Source organism: Oreochromis niloticus, linkage group LG6 (genome assembly GCF_001858045.2).
Source record: "Oreochromis niloticus isolate F11D_XX linkage group LG6, O_niloticus_UMD_NMBU, whole genome shotgun sequence".
Classification (NCBI taxonomy): domain Eukaryota; kingdom Metazoa; phylum Chordata; class Actinopteri; order Cichliformes; family Cichlidae; genus Oreochromis; species Oreochromis niloticus.
The window spans coordinates 30,344,330-30,361,279 of record NC_031971.2 but is presented as its reverse complement, the minus strand read 5'-3'; the positions used below and the strand labels follow the sequence as shown (position 1 = coordinate 30,361,279).

Sequence of the window (16,950 nt, the reverse complement as noted above, 5' to 3'; positions counted from 1 at the left end):
CAAAATGTATCTTTTGACCGTAATATGCACCTCCTGACCTTGTGCCAGACGCGGACTCATTAGTGAGTCACCATGTTTACTCCTGTCACATGATGTTGAAGTCAACGCAGGGAACTAAACGGAGCCCCCCAGTCCCTACCCCACATAGACCAAGAGTCTCCACACCTCATTCAGGGGGAGAAGGTTGTCTCAGGACACGGTTCATCTGAGTCTGTGAACAAACAAGGGAAAAATACATCTGGGTGATTAGTAAAGCAGAGTGCCTGGGGCCTATTTGTCAGCTTTAATTATAACAGTTATAAGACAAAAGTAATATTTTACTAATGAATAATTTATTAAAGGGTGCCGACCATATATGGCTAAAAGAGAAGAAAGTTCATTGGCTTCTTAGGAGATTATTTTATGTTAAGCGATTATGCTGCTGATGCTTGTAGTATGAGCCCTTTCTATGCTTCGTTTTCTTGCCTGTGAAAACAGTCATACACAGATAATATTTTCCACTGTAGATGGCAGCTTTCTGCATTAATTATCCGAGTCGTTTGACAACACGCGCCTCATATTTTGCTACGGCATACACAATAAATCCCTGTAATAGTCACTGCTTCGCTTTTTCTCAGCCATGCTTTATTTCTAATGTTGGACGCAAGCCAGTAGACCACTGCAGACTCTGCAGGTGAATCCTTGCACTTCCTCTGGGTTTTTCAGGGGATTTAAGCTTGCGTCAGCACTTGCGTTACTTTGGTACCCTCTTGGGTTTGCAGGGAGTAGAATGGGTTTATTTACTCAAGTTAAATTCTGGGTAGAGAGGTTCACTTTTTTTTTCTTTTTTTTTTTCCCTTCTCTCTTTTTCTAGGCATTTAATCTGATTTATATCCATATTTTGTACTCGTTTGAAAAGAATGCATTCTTATTACATTCAAAGAATTTTTTTGTGATGCTTTAGTTATGCCAGTAGTTTGTACAGCCCTTGGCCAAAACTGTGTTGTTTTTGATGAGGAAATGCTGCATATTAGTCACATGTAGCAGTGGAAAGAACTGCTGATCATATCCAAGAATCATTTATTGTGGCTCAAGATGGAACAAATGGCAAATATGGCATTCCAGGACAATGTCAGCAGTGTTCTCAAATGCAAAATAGTGGTACAGAATAGAGAGGATGAAAAATCCTGAGAGTAAAAGCTTAAGAATACTGGTGGTGGACCTCTGATTGCGATGTTGGCAGGAAAAAAATGTTGCCGGTTTAATTCGATGCCATCAGCAGGTTTGTGAGAGACTTGTTAGTAGAAGGAGAGTACTGTCTGTTTCCTCTTTCTCTGTTTATCAAACAGTTGCTGTTTCTCTGACCCTACAGGGTTGCTGGACTTCTGTCCCAAATCTTTTTGTGAATAACTGTGACAAAGTGAGGTATGCTTTGTTTCTCCCTTTTCCTTTAAGTGTAGATGGAGCCCTTGAAATGTGTCTCATCTATGCTCGGTCAGTGAGGTGAACTATTAGGATCATGGACATTCATGTAAACACGCTTAGCTGTCTGGTGGTCGAGTCTGCAGTTCTGAGCTGAGGAATATTACGTGCTAAATCAAGATTAATGGACTGATTCTGACAGCCAAGCAATATAGGGTTGGTCAGTTTATATGCACAGATGACAGGTGTGCAAACACAGATACACACCAGCCTAGATTTACACCTTTATTGCCATGTTAGAGCCGTTCATGCTGCTTTACTCATGAGTGCTTAGTAGCAAAATAGCATTCACAGAACTAGCCATCAATCCCATAAGTAAGGTAGATGTGTGCCCCTTTTTTACCTACGGAGACTGCCGGGTCCTTACACAAGTGTTCAGCTCCCGCTGTGTTGTTTATTTTGGTGCGGGTATGTCCAGTCTGAGAAAGTTGTGGTGATGGATGTGTGGCTTATTGTGAGAAATGCGCATTTTTAACAAATGCGTGTATGAAGGCATTCATTGCAGAGAAATGAATGCTGAAGATGTTTCTGCCACATGAACCATTTTAAACGCACTACTCCTTAAAAATAGTTTCCAGTGTGGGGATTCACTGCTTTCAGCCATGAGCGATTGATCCGCTCGTCCGATGCACAGTTTGACAAACGTAAAACCACACTCACCGCACAGACCAGCAGAGCAAGCAGGGAATCCCTGCCACAGAGACTGACAGCTGCATATACAGTAGCTTGCTGGGGCTGGTTCTCCCATAAATCCCATTCTCTCTGCTTGAATAATTGATTTCAAATTGATTTATAGGCTCAACTGGCTCATTTGCTGGACTTGTATTTTTGTTTCCTATAATTATTGTCTGCCCGGGTTTGCCAGCAATAAGGCCAAGGTTTTACCCTCCAAATGGAAGCATTTTCCACAGAAGCACCAATTAAATATTCATTTGGATTTGTTTGTTTCTCTGACAAACCATAAATTAGACACCCCAACAATTTCCTATACATGATGGAAGTTGAATGTCACACGAGGCCCATTTTAGCTCTGCTGTGCAGTCCTTAGAATTCGTCTCATGCATGATGCTTTTCTACAATATATATCTTAACAATGAAAGTCCTTAAAGGGGACAGATTAAGCATTTCCTGATTTTATGTCATGTGATCACTTTTAACCATTTAAGTGCAAATAATCCCCGTGACCTCAAAACTCAGGTTTTAGACTGCTTTTAATTCACTTTATGATGTGACTGAGCGGCTATCACAAATATGGCCAACATGGCTCGCCAACCTCCCAGTCAAACTTTCTGAGGAGTAACCATTTAATAGGAAGTTAAATGGATACTATTATACTTCTGTTAAATCAGTGCTGTAGGTGTCATGACGTCAAACTCTTCTAAAGCCATATCATATCCTAAAGTGCACATCCTTAGAAATGTATCTACACGTTGGTGTCATTGCAACCTGCACAGGTATTAATGTTTGCAATGGAATCTTCAACTTGTATAGTCTGCTTTGTCGGCTCTATATGGATTCACCATAGAAATGAAACAATAAAGTGAGGAGATAAATGTTTTTGATAAAGAATAAACTGCACAACAGTCCAGTGTAACATGCTTAAGGGTTGTTTTGAACTGTCAATCATGCAAAGCTAAAATAATTGCGATGAAAAGGAGCATAATGGTTCCGTTTTAAAGATCTGTTGTGTGCAGTACATGGGAATGCAAATGCTCAGTGCAACAGATTCTTCACAGTCACGGAAGTCAGGATAGTGTGATGGTTAAGATGAGTCCTCATTTGCATGGATAACCCTGCCAGGGTGAAGTCAGAACATGAGCGGTGCAGGCGCAGTACTTGTTGTTGTTGTTGTTGTTGTTGTTGTTAACATCTCTCTCTCTCTCTCTGTCTCTCTCTCTCTGTCTGTGTGCGTCATCATTAAATATTAAGGATTTTACTTGCTATCCAACTATTCATTTAAAAGCCAAGGAGGATTTGGCGCATCATTGTATTTCTAAACTAAAAAGCCATTTCTAAATGCCAGCTCCTCCCTCCTTTCTTTATATGATCAAATGCTCCTCCAAACTCTTTTGTGTCAAAGGAGATTCCTCACAGGAGGAGGCAGTTGAGCTGCTATCAGAGAAAGTGCTGGATGTCATCAGGAGGATTAATGAGGAGGAAGGGAGGGACTGTGTAGGTGCAGGAAGGGGGAAGATTTGGCAACACTGGAAGTATAGGAGAGAGACATTTGTGAATTAAAAAATAAATACAAATTAGTGTTTTAATAAGTTTCAAGGAAGTTAAATGGGGACTGGGAGGAGGAAAAACGGAAGGAGTAAGCTTAATTTATTGCACAACCATCTGAAGTTTCCATCTTATGCATTACTCACTTTGTTATCAAGTTCCAGGCTATACAAATGTTTGAAAGAAGGAATGGCTAAAGAAGCACTTTTTGGAGGTCTTGGACCTTTTTCCACAAAAGATCTCTGAAGCACCCCTGGGGGCGAATGACCCTGTCATCTCACCCCTCCCCCCCTTCCATAATCAACCCCTCCGTTGCTATCAGCCTCCTGCTGAATTCACAGAGCCCCCTTCTCTCTGCATGCTGGCCAGTCCTCTGCAGCTCCTGTAGCAGATGCGTCGTATTTTCTGCCAGATGTACTAGAGTGCCTCCTGCTTAAGTAGGGAAGAAAGAGCAACTCCAGGAAGGGGGGAGAAAAAGATGCTGTAGGAGGAGCGTGAAAGAAAGAGGGCAGACGACGCAACAGTTTTACACTGCATTCGGCTTGAATGGGAGAGGCGTGTTAGAGAGAGGGAGAGAGCAGTACCGGCAGCATACTCGCTGGAGTGCAGGTGGATTGCAGCTGTCTGAAGAGAAAGATTTGGCGGCAGCAGGTTTGTACTGAAGATTCTATAAAACTGTAGCTTTTATTCTGTGTTTTTTGCACAGCTTTGTATTTTCTGTGACTGAATGGATGCCGTGTTCCCCTTCGTAAGAATGGCTGTATCACTGCTGTCCCTTCATGTTTCTGCTCTGCAGTTCTGTCATTCCCTAGAGCTGACCGCCGCCGAGGAAAGTGTGCGCATCAGTGTTAAACTCATGTTTTTGTTTCGTTCTTTTTTTTTTTTTTTTTTTAAGTTGAGGCATGCACTGTCCTTCTTGGTATCTTGTTCACAAAAGTTCATTACACATAAGGAAGTTTAAGAGGTATTCAGAGACTTGTCCGGCATGCTAAATGAAATAGCAGAGGCCCGATTCCCTCCTTTCAAATTGGGAGTTCTTTTACTGCGGAGAAGAATAGAGCTGGGAGCTTTGAATGCACCCGAGATGGCTTTCTGTGTGCTTAAGAGAGGTGCCGCCCTCTCAAGTGTCAGCATGCTTATGGGAAGGTGGTAGGGGGTAGGCTCATGTGCTTGCAGTTTGTAGAGGGGGCTGGGATTTTTGCATCTGGGCTGTATTGATAAGGCATGAGTTATTACCTTAGTCTCTTACATAATATGAAATTTTAGTTTAAGCTTAAGGATTTAAAAAGTTGCTTCTTTTTCTTGTGGTTTCTTTTTCCCTTGAGGGGAAGGAGTGATACAGTCAAGTGCTCTCGTGAATCTCTTTTCATAGATATCTGTTTACTGTCGACTGAGCAGCGATAAGGAGCCATTAGGAGCTGCTTGTTTCTATTTCGGACTGTTTTTCCGGGTATTCCTATGAAAGGCCCCCTTTCATGGTTGGATAAATGACTGACTGACTGGGAAAACCGGTGGTTTTGTTGCTCTTTGCTCACTTTGGGGGTTTTTTTTTTTTTCTTTTTTTTTGTCTTCCCTGAAATTTCTGCTTACATTTGCTTCACTTCATTAGATTTATATAGCTTCAGGCATTTTCCGTGATCAAGGCATTGCCTTTTATTCCTCGAGGTTATGGACCATTTCTACTTGTTTTCTCTTTCTTCTCAAGAACTGAATCACAGAAATCTGTACACCATTTCAGATCAACAGTCTCTGATTTCAACACAACAGATTTTTTTTATTTATTTTTTGCTCAAATGCTCTGCAGCTTATCCAAGAGCTCTCACGCTGTTTGTGAAGGAAATTTGGGGCCAAATTGAGTCATGTTTGTGCTGCAGTTCTTTTTGAGCTACGGTAAGATCTCAAGCTACCCATCAGTGCTACAACGTGTATGCAAATGTGAACTTAGATCTGCGTAGGTTACAAAGCTTAGAACTGACCTGCGTTTTGTCTTGTCCCTGACAAGCACAGTGACTTGCTGTCACATTTGTCTTTCAGTGCTGAAGTAATAAAGTCTGATTTACATCAGGAACACACCTGCCTCTGTAGTGTTACTGCATACAGCCACTGACTGTACGTTTCTTCACTAATCTCTTCCTGTTGTCTTCACTGTGGTACTCATTGCTTACATAATAGTGAGCAAATAGTCCTCACAGGTGTCTTTGTTGGCTGCCTCACCTTTATCGTCGAGGCTGAACGAAAAATACTGTAATCCACACTAGGTGCAGTAGTGCACACTGCATTGCACAACCTCAGCAGACAGTTTGTTTTTCGAAAATCATACATTTAGGGTGTCAAATGCTCTAATGCTTGATAACGGCCAAGCATGTCAAATCTTGCTTCTGCCGAAAAGAACATTTTATTCTCTTGGATTAATTTTTTTTTAATTATTGAAATTGGTATTCATCCTCTCATCGAGCCTTAAACCAACATCAAAATACGCATTTTTAAACTTTGACTTAAAATCTGGTGAGTTCTTGATGATGAGGCTGAATGTGCACATACAAAGCACTGCCAGCTGCAGTTTTACATGCTGTTACTGTTGCTTTGTGGAGGTTTAACAGGAGCAGAAAAATGTTCTGCTCTGAGATTCAGTTCGTCTGCAGAGGAGATTATTAGGTGTGTACACATTGTACTTGCTGCCATGGCGATGGCCTTGGTGCTCCAATGAATCCTGAAATGTCCAATCAAATATTTGTGCAGAGTTCATCTGCAGAAAAAGCAATAAAAAAGGACCCTTGCTGCAGGCTTTGTTTGGTCTCCTCTGAGGTTTCTCATTGTTTCAGGAATGACTTTGTGTGCTGGGCCCTTGAAGAAAATGTTGGTGCTTCAGGCCGAATGATTTGCAGTCCTTCTGGCCTTGATTTCCTCTCCCGAGGCATTTTTAAAAAAACATTTTATTTTTTATTTTTTTTGTATTCACATGAACTTGACACCACATGCCTGCTCTCAGGTCGAGGTTTTGAGATATAACTTGGTGGAAAATTGAGATTGATTTCTTGGTGTTACATCTGACTTATTGTGCTTTGACCATATAGTTCCCAAAAAACTATCGAAGAGAATTTATCCCCCATTGCTGAGGCTGAGGGGGTGAACACGTACTGTTAGCAAGAAGTATTTTCCTGGTCTCTCAATCAACCTCAGCGACCTCACTGGCTCTATTCCTTATGCTCTCTGTAGTGTACGTGCACGTGCGTGTGCATGTGTGTGTGTTAGTTAAAAAGCTTGGGTATTATTCCCACAATTATGTCATACAACATGGTTTCCAGCTGTTGGTGTCAGCTGAACTTAATTTTGCTTTCAAGAAATTCATCCCCAACCACAGTCCATGTGTTTGTGTTGTGTTTTTTTTTTTAGGGGGTGATTTTGTGCATGTGTGCCCGGTCTGTGTTTTGTTCCTTTTTTAAAATCTTTGCCTTAACTGTTTATATGAAAGTACACACTGAAGGTCTGTGTAGTGTCACCTGTTGGCTTGCTCCATAAAGAAAATCAGATTGTGAGTAATGGAAGCGCTGAAGCTTTTTGGTCTTTTTGGAGATCATGATTAGGGTCTGATTGAATACTGCGTTCCAGCTCTAAATTAAACCAAATGTGTTTTGGGCTGGGTCCCACATAGACGGGCAAACACGTGAGCTGAAAAAAATGGCTGCACACATTTCAGCTTGAATGCAGGTGCTCATGTAGTCTCAAAGCAAAATCATCTTTGAACCAGAAAAGTAAATGTGAATATTTTTTTTTTATTTTTATTTTTATTTTTTGTTTACAGTCGAGAGCATTTAGGCAGCACTGAGGTCTTTCAAACATTACATTTACATAGACAAGGCTTCCAAATCCTCAATTTCCCCCCCAGGCTTGAATTTTGATCTGTTGGATTTTGTTTACATGGGACTGACATTTAGTCCTCTCTCTCACATCTTCATTCCTGTTGCAAGCTTGTTACTCAATCAGATTGCAATAAACGCCCCCAAAGAGAAAGATTGATGCCGTGTGGTTTGCTGATTTGCTGCTGCTGTTATTGTTGGAGTCATGCATGAAAGAAGTCCAAAGCAGAAAACTGCAGCACTCCAGCCTCTGAGTAATCCCTTGGATAATGACATCAGTTAAGTACCCTAAATGGGTTGATCTTTGCCCAGCAGTGGCTGGACCCCACTAACCCCAGGCTCCCATTTTACCCTGGCCACAGTGAGCTGAGTCTTGTGAGGTGAAACCAATAACTATTTAGGTTCTCCCAACACTTGTCTTCACCAAGCAGCTGCATCCCCTGGCAGGTTAATATTAGATCTCATAGTTAAGGAGCCATATGTTACAGGGAACTGAAACTTCTGTAGTTCATTACTTCATAGTTGAGCCTTTGTTGAATCCTTACGACTTTTAAGAGTTTAATGAGCTACATTATTGTGTTTATATGTTCTGGGTAGTATTTATGTTAGCCAAAGAAATGCGAGGACAGAATGCAAAGCTGTAGCTCTCTTGCACCCGGGTTATACTGGCAGTTCTGAGTCAACCTGCTTTCTTGGTTAATGTGTGCGCAACAGCACAAAGAGTTCAAAAGCTGTAATTAAAATTGATAGGTTGGCATTTAATACATTCAGTCATATTACTGCTCTTACTGTCACAGTTGACAAATAGGGCAGGTTTATATTGAACTTGAACAAATAACAAAAATATTGCTGTTTATGAATCCATCGATCTTTCTTCTGTCTCTCACATTGCAAATCTCAACATACCACAAACTACCATGAATGGCATTTTTGCCATCATGTTTTTCAGTGCATAAATGGACAAAAGTATTGGGTAACTTACACATTACACCTACAGGAAACGCATGCCATGATGCTCCCAGGACACAGTTTTTGTGCTGATGATAATGCCAGAGGAGATTTTGGACTCTACAGTTACTGAGTCAACAGAATGTTGGTGATTTTTATGCACTGTTAACTGTCTTTTTGCACTCGGTGACCAGCCTCTGTAACTCTGTGATCTCTCACTGGCTGAGTTGCTGTGGTTCCTGCAGTAATAACACTTACGGCCGATTGTAGAATATCTATTTCACAAACTGACCTATTGAAGACTGGCATCCTATTACAGTACCACACTCAAATTCAGTGAGCTCTTTTGAAAAAAAGGGGTTATTCTAATGTTTGTAAAAGTAGACTGCATCCCCATTGCCACAGGTAAAATCAAAAGTCATGAGGTGTAGCTCAACACTTTTGTCCTTAAGCCTATGTAGTAGGAAAAGGGAGGTTGTTGGGGTGTTTTTTTTTTTTTTTTTTTTTTTGTGTGTGTGTTGTTTTTACTCTCCATTATAAATACATTAACTGGCTTTTGATTGATATATATATACAAGATTTTAAAGTAAAGCTAAATTTGTGCTTCCTCAGTTGACTGAACCTCCCACCTGTTTGTGCTTTGATTTCAACCACATTCACTCTGCTTGGTGCCAAAGTACCTCACAGATGTGCAAAGCAGAGTGCTCCTTGTGTTTCCCTGCACAGCCTGTGTGGCCTAAAACTGTATGTTGTCTTTGTCTTGTGAACCTGATCCCAAGTGCAAGTATTGCAGCACCATCCACAACCGTCTGGACCCACTTAAGCACTGGACAACACAGAAGTTTAGAGGCTATTGAAAGAACACGAAAGAGCATAAAATACATTAAATACTGAAAGACACTGAATAAGAATACCTTTTTATCTTTTGTCTTTCTCAGGCTTTTGGAGATGATGTGCATCACAACATTTTTTTCCTTTTTGCGCTTCCTTACCACTGTTGACATCAGTTAGCTAATTTTGGCTTGTCATTAACCTTAAGATATCCCTACTTTTTTTTTTCTCCTTCCATTATATTTACTGACTGTATGAACACTACTACCCTTTTGACCTGACATGCCTGATGAACAGTTTTTGTAGATATTGCTTCCCCCCCCCCTAATCTGATAACTGCAGTTTATACAGAACATTTCTTAATTTTCTCTGTTGGCTGTGATGGTGATAACAGATTAAGGTTCAATCACAAGGACTATCATGTGTCTACACGTATAAAGCTAGCTTAGACTTGTATTGGTGTTAGTAATGCTGATCTTTAATCAGGAAGCTACCACTTGGTTTAAAACCAAAGCCATTTTTTTTCTTTTTCTTTTTTTCCTGTGGAAAAAGTCAACCGGTTGAAAGGAGCTTCATTAACTTTTTATAGTAATGTTTTATGCTCTACTGACTATCACCATAATTGTTTACAAATGCCAGGTAATAAGTACTAATTTCCCAATACAGAATCCCTACCCAGAATAAAATCTCTTTACAAATTTGTCTTTAAAGCTCTGAGAACAAAGTGTGAATTTCACAGGAAAGGAAAGAGTGGTTTTTTTTGACAGGTAGTTGGCTCTCCACATGTGGTGTTTGTCCTAGGATTTACAGCTGAGTGTAATGTGATGTGTGGCAGGTTGAGGAATTAGAAAAGATGGAGTGGAGCCCAAGAAGAATGATTTATAGATAAAATAGTAGCAAACAACCAGCACAAATTTATGAATAAACTTGCATCATATCCTAGGGATATGATGCACAGCACCCGCAGGACCAATAACTTGGACAGGACTCCAAAGCTTCCCACCATAAAACTGGTGGACTGGTTGTTAAATAGCGCTTTTCTACTTTGAGCATTCAAGGCACTTTACACAACTTGTCTCATTTACCCATTCACACCCATTCATATGAGCACTTTCTCTACTTGGGGTTAGTATCTTGCCCAAGGATGCAGACTGAAGCAGCCAGGGATCAAACCGCCAACCTTCCAATTAGCAGATGAACTGCTCTGCCACCCACCTCACTAGAGTAGGGGACCGAAGATTTTGAATATCAAGTTAATTGGTCATTCTAATGGTGCGTACTGAATTAAGCTGGGAGTCAGAATTTGAGTTTCCAGTCGGAATTTTCAAATGAAATGCCTCTTCAACATGGGAAGTCAGCGCAACGTTGATGTGTTAGCCCTGCGACAGATTGGCAGCCTGTCCAAGGTGTACCCTGTCTCTTGTCACATGGCAACTGAGTTAGACTCTAGCCTAGCCATGGCGCTAATTTGGATAGGCAGAAGAAAAATAATGGATGGATGAGTTCTCTGTCCTGGTAGATTGGCTCAGGACTCAGCCTTCCCAAGTTCCTTATTAAATCCTTTTTCACTCTTCTTTCTGACCCTTTTTCCTACTTTTCTGCTTCTTAACTACAGCCTGGAAGTCATTTATAAAGTCAGGATGGGGTTTCTCCTGTCCAAAAGTGGATATATGAGTAGAGCACAGAGGGTAGAGACTAAAGTTTGATGTCCCACGCCTCCCATCAAGGGGATTGTGTCAGAGTGGAGCTAAAGAGCTCCGTGCTGGAACCAGCTGTGGGTTGATGTTTGGCTATAACCAAACTTGGTACACAGTCTCTGCTTTAGTAACTAACATCTGGTTCCAGCACTTTTTAACAGTGCGTGCACAAAAGTAAAATAAGTGGTAGTTCAATGATGTTGGTGTACTGACACTACACTTGTTTCCCATCCTTAGTGAATCCTGTCAGTCTTACCTCAGCTGTTAGTTTCTTTCCTCATATTCATTTAGTTTGTTGTAAATTAAGATTGGGAGATTACTGTGTTATACTGTCATTGTGCTTATTCATACTCTCTTCCACTAAATTATTAGAGGCTCTGCTTTTACGCTTTGTCAGTTCATGTTGGTTGTGGCCCAGGAGGTAGTGTCTGCTGTCAACCAATTGCAAGGTTAGTGGTTTGGTTTTCTGACAAGATGCTAAACCCCAATGCATCCACGTGAGCAAGTGAATGTTAGGGTAAAAATGCTTAGGCATATATAATGGCATTTCTTGTAGTAAGAAAGTACTTCGAGTGCTCAAGTAGAGTAGAAAAGCACTATGTTTGCCATGTTTCAAAGTTTGTATATGTCGATATTTTTCAGACCAAAAGAAGTCCACCTGTTTCGGGGATATCAGAAAAAGGCTCAAGTGTTTGTGAAGTTATTTGATACAAATGCAACACTTTTATACATGCTAAACAATAAGGAATCGGCAATCCTAAAAGTGAAAACATTGATGCATAAAGGTCCAACATTACAAGCCTGGGGGAGTTCTGTGGGTCCACACCCTAAAGACTACTAGACTTGAAGACTTAAAGTTAGAGAAGTTGGAGAACACATCCCAGATTCCTTGTGCGTGAGAGAGGATGGGGTCCTGAGAGGGAAAGGGGGGGAAGAAACCAAATGTGCATGTGTGATTTTCCTGAATTTATGCAAGTATCAATTACATAGGTCAAGGGTTACAAACTTGGAGATGAAACAAGTAGAAGTGCAGATGAAGAAGTGGGGTGGGAGGTTGAACAAGTTAGATGGGCAGGAAAAAAAGACCACTTTGGCACGCATAGAGGGAGAAATTAGTGAGTGAGTTGGGAGCGTGGGTAGGTGGGAGGAGATGTTATGAATCTCCCCTTCTATTGTCATTTCCTCTGCAGCTGGTCCCGGGTTGAGAGGGAAAGAAAAACACAACTTGGAGGATCTGAAATCTAAACAGCGATCCTGCCAGTGGGCTGGGTGTTCCCTGCTGCCGACACATCTGTAATAAAACACATTGTCTGATTTCGTAATGTGGTGTTAATAAAGGTGTAGAACAGGTCTGACAAGCTGAAGATGTAACAAAAATCTGAATAATGAATAATCCGTTGTGCAAAGGAGAATGAATCCTTTTTAATAGATTAAAACTTTCCGATTTGAGTTCATGTGGGAAATGAAATTGATAGTGTAGAGTTCTTTATTTTGTGGAGTCATTTCATGTATGTACTCACAATTTTTGTGCTTCTCACTGTTTTAAGTAAGTCTCAATATTTAGTCTGGGAAGACAATTTCCTTAGATTTATTGCCCAGCCCCCGAGCCCTTCTCTCAGGTCAGGTCTGTGCAGCTCAGCCTGACGGTCTATGGTCGTGGCCCCTTTAAAATATAGCCATTAGGGATTTTATTATCTCTCAGTTAGCCTGTGGTGGTCTTTCACAGTAACACAGTTCTATACAAATCATAGTTGATTGTCTGTACACAAGAGATCACAGAGCAGAGTGAATGGATCAATTTAAACATGGCATTTGTTGAGACACCTGCTGCACGTCAAAAATGGCTATAATAACAAATCCTTTCAGTTCTGAATTTAATTTTTTTGGTTGAACTTTTTACATATTACTTGGGGATTTTTGTGCAGGTGTGAAAAATTAAAAACAAGCAGGATTTATATCTCTTCCTCTACAGCTATCCTTTAATTCTTCATACAACTGATTCTGTCACTTTTTGTGATTACAAGTGTGCTTATCACCATAAAACTCTGAGAAGACACCAACCATAAATATTTCACTTTGACTTTTTAAAGACTCTCAAAAGAGTCATCTATTTTGTGCACCAATGTTTGAGGCGGAGGAATGTAGCTGCAAGAAGCTGTTGATCGATGGGAGACACACAGAGGTGCTCTCTGCAATATTCCTGTTAGCCAAATGTTGAACCAACCATTTTAGCACCGTAACATAATTTGGGGATTCTTATAAGTAGGACTGCAGGATTATGGGTCGCTGCATGCTGTGTGCCGCTCTAAAAAGTCCTAACCCTGAGCAATACACCGGGGCATTTAATATCCCCTTTACCGTTTTGATGCAGTACTTTGTTTATGTTTGTGTGGCGTAATACGAGTGTCCTAACTCACATTTATAGCTTTTAAAAAAATCTGTTCCAAAATGTGCTGTTTCTCACACTGTATACTTTCAGCTCATGGATTTGTCCTTTACAACATCCCAGACTGGTTTCTTTCAAAGCTTCTTAGTGCTTCAAAGGATACTACTTGGCTCAGCCTCACAAAGCTCGTCATCAGTGCCGCTAAACTGGCTCGTTCAGAGTCCGCCGCTTCCCTCACGCTCCATGGAGTTTGGCAGGTAAAATGGCCAGAGTTATGGAAGTCATTAAAATTCCTTGGGAACATGTGGACCCTTGTTTATTTTTCCGTCCAGGCGGGAGGGTGGAGGGCTGCCAAGATGCTGCACTGTCTATCTCTCAACAAGAAAGTGTGAGAGAGAAGAATGACCTGGTGGAAGATGAAGGAGATGAAAGAGGGGTTAAAGAAGGGGAGGAGGTGGAGGACACACAGGTGGTGGAACTGAGGGGATGGATGGAGAGCAAAAGTGATTTAAAGAGAGAAATGTAGGCGGGACAGTGAGAGAGAGGAGGGGGCACAGTCCGACAGCCTGTACTGGACGCTAAACAAAAAGTTTAACAAATGAACGCTGAGGTTTCAGTGAGCCGAACAGGATGAGGATTAGAGACGGATGGATTCGCACACAGGCTGCAGGCGGAAAAGCTGAGACAAAGAGGGATGTAGAAATCAAAGTAATGGTGGAATCTACCAAAAAGACACACAGGGGGGAAAAAATGTGTCTTTCTGTCTCCATGACACTATATATGAATTACATGTACGACCTTGATAAATCCTTTCATTGGGCTTGTGTGTTATCAGGGTGGGAGGACAACTCGATGAGTAAATATGTACATTAGCACATTATCCACTGTGCTAATTCTTTTACAACCCAAACTAACATGTTTTTAAGACTATCCCTCACTTAACAAAAAAAAAAAAAAAAAAAAAAAAACAAGTCTGGAAGATGGGTGAAAAATGCCTACAGCAAACTGTTAACTCTCACAAATCTCAGCTCAGTGTAAGGAATAACAGGAATAACCAGAAGTTGCTCCCTTTTAATTAGCCCAAAGTATCATGGGATCAAATGGGAAGCATCATGCTTCAAATTACCAGAACTTTTACTATTTGTGTCAATCAAATGTGGTCCAGCTGCGCCCACAAGGCTTTTTTCTTTTTCTTTTTTTTTTCTCAAATAAAAATATTCTTATTTATGTTTTAGCTTACCTTCTGTTGTATGTATCTATACACATACACAGAAATGGTTATAAAAGTTTGACGAAAGCAGATGACCAGACCATCAGATCATCTCTCCCTTCAAATCCTAGACGTGTCATTCCACACCATTGTCTTCTGTTAAAGCCATATAACATTGTGGGTTGTTAATAAGAGACCTCAGATGGTGTCTCGTTTTCTGTGACCGGCTAGTTTCTCCGCGTGCAATACCCGGTCAGACTTATATCGCCCACCTACCAGTCATAAATCTTCTCTGCCTTCATTTTAAATGTGGAAATATCCTTTCATGCTCGTGTTTAAACACCAGATCCAGGAGGGACCTGCTGTGCTGGTGGGTGTTTTCTGTGATTGGTTAAGCAGAGAGGAAAGATTGAAAGGGATCTTGGTGCAAAGTGTTGCTCAAGAGTAACTGGCATTGCAATATATGTGTTGAGATAAAAAGAGAAAGGACTAGTCTGTATGTTCCATCAGACACCTTGTAAATGGAGTCAAGTCACTGCCGCATTGGCAATACTTGTCTTTTTCTGGTTCAGAGGTGCTACTTGGTTTTCTATCTGGTGTTACAGTGGTTGATCGTTGGGGATACTCCTGTATCCAGTTGTCTATATTATAGTTTAATAAACAGAGATGATGTTTAAGGAGTTTGGGAGACGCCACATGGGAAGAAGGGTATCTGCTATAAGTCTCAGGGGATAAAGAAAAAGAAGGGAGTTGTGGAATTTTTTCAGTGCATAGCTGTGGTAATACCCTGTGCAGCTGAAAAATGTATCAGTGATTTTTCTCCCCTGATCACTGGCCAGGAGACTGAGAGTGCAGCAACAGGCAGTCAGTGAGGTCACTCTCCATCTCCAGTTGTCTTTTCTTTCCCCACCTAACACAGGAAAGAAAGTGTCTACCTTCCTGCATTTGTTCATTTTTAACTGGAACTGACACAGCAATGTGGACCCTGGGGGTGATCCATGCATTTACCTGCCTCACCGACAAATCGGTGGCTAATTAAGTCGTAACATGAGAACTTGTACCTCCCTCCCTTTTACTTAAATGTCCTTTCCCAGAATGCACTGGCCTTTGACATAGATCCAGGTCTGGAATTACATGTCTGTAATGCCAGTTTAAATCATTACGTGGCTTGTCTGCAAAGCTGACATCACATCTAGACATTGGTTCAGCTGCATTCCTATATAGTAAAGACATGAAGTAGATTAAAGTTGACTTCTATACAATTTGCCGAGGTTGCCCTGAGCATGGGAATCATTCAGAAAATGTAAATAAATGTAATGATTTGTGGATAAATAACAATCCACATGTGATGATGCCCTAATCATCAGGTATTTCATTGATTTCATGAATTCATTCATGTTGAAGTGATGATCTCAGTTATATTTTAATGGTAAAATAAAAAAAAAAATGTCAGTGTCTCGGTGAAGCCTGAGACTTGAAGCTGGGACTTGAACCACTAACCAGCGAGTAACTTGACTTGAAGCTATGTCCACCTCTTTGTATACAGTCTTTATTTTAGTCCCTGTGTCATGAACACGATCGTGGCTCAAGAGTTGGGAGTTCGCCTTGTAATCGGAAGGTTACCGGTTCGAGCCCCGGCTCGGACAGTCTCGGTCGTTGTGTCCTTGGGCAAGACACTTCACCCGTTGCCTACTGGTGGTGGTCAGAGGGCCCGGTGGCGCCAGTGTCCGGCAGCCTCGCCTCTGTCAGTGCGCCCCAGGGTGGCTGTGGCTACAACGTAGCTTGCCATCGCCAGTGTGTGAATGTGTGTGTGTGAATGGGTGAATGACTGGATATGTAAAGCGCTTTGGGGTCCTTAGGGACTAGAAAGCGCTATATAAATACAGGCCATTTACCATGAACAAAGGGTAGCCATGTCAAGGCTATGCCATTGGGCTTTTCATTTAGCTGTGAAGGGTAGATATTTGAAACTGGTATTTATGCCTTTCCCAGTGTTTTGAGCTTTTACTATTCTGTGATGCTGTTCACATATGGCTGCTGATACTAGTACTTAAAGTCTTTGATGAAATAATTTTGTCAAACAAAGTGACTCTTAAAATATTGGTCAGAGTCTTTTGGGGGCAGCATCTAATATCTCTTAGGGAAACTGTGACGTAAAATTCCAAGACAAGTGAGCTGAGCCAAGTGAAGTTGATGCTGATGCACAGTGACACTCTGTAGTTCCTGGTAACCATTAGCCCACAGCAGTTTTTCTTGAATTAATGTCTCAGTAGTCTTTATCCTAGCAGGCAAATAATCAGACATTTAAGTCTTAAGGTTGAAAAGATAATCCCTCAT

General features: G+C 41.1%; 1 protein-coding gene across 8 annotated transcripts in view; it reads left to right on the top strand.

The window, feature by feature from the left end:
• add3a (adducin 3 (gamma) a) overlaps positions 1 to 16,950 on the top strand; it is a 101,179-nt gene that overhangs the window by 24,335 nt on the left and 59,894 nt on the right. The window contains exon 1 of one of the 8 annotated variants that reach the window (XM_025907902.1): positions 4,108 to 4,335. The exons of the other annotated variants lie outside the window; for them this stretch is intronic. The gene's annotated coding sequence lies outside the window, so the exon portion shown is untranslated. Of the gene's footprint in view, positions 1 to 4,107; positions 4,336 to 16,950 lie in introns of those variants that run through there. 8 annotated transcript variants of the gene reach the window in all.